This window comes from Helianthus annuus, chromosome 15 (genome assembly GCF_002127325.2).
Source record: "Helianthus annuus cultivar XRQ/B chromosome 15, HanXRQr2.0-SUNRISE, whole genome shotgun sequence".
Classification (NCBI taxonomy): domain Eukaryota; kingdom Viridiplantae; phylum Streptophyta; class Magnoliopsida; order Asterales; family Asteraceae; genus Helianthus; species Helianthus annuus.
In genome coordinates this window covers 53194543-53197898 of record NC_035447.2, presented here as the reverse complement: position 1 = coordinate 53197898, position 3356 = coordinate 53194543, and the positions used below count along the sequence as shown (strand labels likewise).

At 39.1% G+C, this 3356-nt stretch overlaps 1 pseudogene; it reads right to left on the bottom strand.

The window, feature by feature from the left end:
• Nucleotides 1-776: 776 nt before the first annotated feature.
• LOC110930092 lies at nt 777-3052 on the bottom strand (annotated as a pseudogene).
• Nucleotides 3053-3356: the final 304 nt, after the last annotated feature.

The following is a 3356-nucleotide window of genomic DNA, read 5'->3' as shown; positions in this document are numbered from 1 at the left end:
GAAGAGGAAACAGTGGAGCATCTATTAATTGGGTGTTATGTGGATGCTGTTGTGTGGCAATTCATCGGAGAGTGGTGCAATTTAGGCTGATGTTTGCGTCCTCTGTCAAAGATTTGTTAAGTTGGGCAGATCTTTATCAAGGGAGTGAAAAGGTTAAGGAGGTTATTCATGGCATTTTTATGGTAGTGTGCTGGTGTATCTGGATCGCTAGGAACGGAAAAAGGTTTGCCGATAAAGCGATAAAGAATGAAGACATTTGTAGTAATATCAAATCCCTTAGTTATCTTTGGTATATTAACAGGTCTAGAACCGTGAACGTTACTTGGGTTGACTGGTATAAATTCAGAATTATGTAAATAGTGGTCTGTAGTTTGTTTTTCTGTTTGGCTGCCATGTTTGGGCAGTGCTGGTGTCGACAGTATTGCTGGAATTTCTTGTAGTGCATGCTACCCATAACTTGGACACTAGCAATCTAGCATTGTAGGATGATATCTCAGTTTAGCACTACTAAAGAGTTCTTATTTTACATTCACCTCTATGGTAAATGGGACAAAGTACACATTTTATCGACGCGTCATATAGATCACTCACCAAATGATATTGTTAAAACTACGAAAACAAATAGGGTTATTATCTAGAGACATCAAAAGGAACTCACAATTACATTTCAACATAACTTTTAGCACCAAAGGATCTGATGCATATAGAAAACCATACTTTCAAGAAGATGCATTCTTTGGTTGGTAATCGCTATTTGAGGAATTTCTTTGTACTAGTTATCTCCCAGTTGAAGACGACTCGAAGAAAACAAGATGCTCAGTGTTATCAACAAAAAATTGGACAGATTCTGGGATTGGAGGCATCTTCACATCTAAACTCCCTTCAAGAATTTGTTCCACCTCATTCATTGAAGGCCTACTATCCACTTCATCTTGGATAACACCAACATGCAACTTTACAAATTCTTGTGACTTGTTGACACTAGCTTCCCTCTTTAATCTACTGTCAAGTAGGCTAAGGATATCGCCTCCTTCCATAACAACATTTACAGCCAAATTAGGGAAGAAAGTAAAGCTCAAATCTTCATGTTGTTCTACATCAGCTTTGGCTGTGATAGCCACCTCTGATAACCATTCTGGAGCTAGATAGCCTCTTGCTCCTCTCATAGTTGTCAAAACACGACTAAATTCTCTACCCACAACCTTTGCCAGGCCAAAATCTGCTACTTTTGGGCAGAAATCAGCATCTAAAAGAATATTTTATGGCTTTATGTCACAGTGAATTATACAGTCTGCACTTTTCATGAAGATAAACCAACCCTCTTGCAATTCCTAGAGCAATCTGATACCTAGTTTCCCAATTTAGAACATCATCTTGTTTTTCATGGAAAAGATGGGAATGTAGAGAACCATTTGGCATGTAATCATACACTAACAACTTATTGTTACCTTGAGCACAGAACCCACGAAGACGTACAAGGTTTACATGTTGAATGTTCCCAAGTGTGCCGACTTCACTCCTGAATTGTTTATCTCCTTGGCTGACACTTTCGAGTTTTTTTCACGGCCACAATGGACGTATCGCGAAGTACCCCCTTGAAAACTGAACCAAAACCACCTCCACCCAACTTATCTGAGAAATTTTTGGTGGCTGTTTGCAAATCTTTGTAGACAAACGCCACTAACGATCCCTCCATTGTCGTTTTTCCAGCCAATCTCCTCTTTTTCATATAAATTGTAAGCACGACAAGCCCTAAGACAAGAAGGAGACCTCCAACGGACGCAACTACAATAACCATGGTGGCCACCCTACTATTCTTCTTATGACTTGGAAGATCTTCTGAAGAAACCTTGACATACATTGTTTTCCCATTGGTTTTATCTTCTGAGAGATTCAAGAGCTCTCCATTCCAAACTGAGCAATTCCTACCCACAAATGAGTATGCATTACAAGAGCAGTCCTTTAAACAGGCATTACGACATTCTCCAGCACTCCCAATTGACACAGAACTACTTGGGGGAGGGCTAGTGACCTGAACCATGACAAAATCTAGCTTTTCCATGTTTCTACCACAGATCAAATTGGTTTTTCTCACACACCCACCAGAGAAATCACTCTGATTCCAATTACTCTCCGATCTAGGCTGGAAACCAGTCAAGCAATTACACAATGACAATCCAGTCTCCCTGCAAGTACTGAAAGCCCCACATAAAGCATACACCTTACATTGTGTTTCAGGTTGAGCCCAGATGATATTCCACTGTTTGGTAGATTCAGACCATGTTTGTAGCTGAAACTGACCATCAACATCCATTATAAATCTACATACAGTGGAAGGATCATACGCATAATAAGTGAAGTAACTTTCATTCTCGTTCGTTTGGTAATTGTATTTATAAAAATCATTATCCATCAATGGATCCCAAGACCCAGGATCCCAATATTGTTGGGATCTATTACACTTACTTACAACCATTATCCGAAACGGATGAACCTCCGAAGAAAAGAGTCCTACACCAGGGTCATCTCTACTTTTCCATGAAGTAAGAAGCTGGCTTTTATTTGTTCTCTTATTATACGCAAATTTAGCACCAGGCAACCAAGTATGAGCCGGGTGATCAAAACTTTGCCAAATGTGCTCAACTGAATTCAAGCCATTTCTTACAACTAAGTTACCATTATCAAGAATAACCGCAACTGCAGAATTCAAACTGGTGGTGGAGGTGACCTTTGTGGACCAAATAGGTAACTTGGACTCATTTAACAGCACCAAGTTACCGTCTATGAATTTTAATTCGGAACTGAATCTATCAGACACGGGTGTTTCTCTATTGGCTATCCAAACTACAGTAGGGGGATTAGAAGAGTACTTTTTATACCAGATTCCTATGAAATAGTTGGAAGAGTTACCTGCTTTAAAGAAGCCAAACTCAAAGATTTCACCTTTGGATATGATTGTTTCATCTCCAGAGAGAGAGTTATTTGTGGATATGTTGTCAGCTGCAGATGAGAAAGAAATGGTGAGAAATAGAAGTACGAGCATAGACTCCATTGAAACTGGCAGTTTATTTGTGAAGCACATAGCTGAAACACAATTTTGTGAAGAAGAAAGCTAATGAGAGACAGAGAGATGGCGCCAATGCAGAAACGTTGATCGGTTTTAAAGAACCGATACATGACATTTTTCTATGATAATTTTCGTTATTAAACATTCAAATAATTTGAAGAGAAAAACACAGTTTGACATGAGAGTCAATGGCTCAACGTATACGGTGTTGCTGGAAGCTCCTAATACGAATGAAGAAATTTCATATTTGAAAATTAACCACATAATGAGTGGTGAATAACCATTTCCC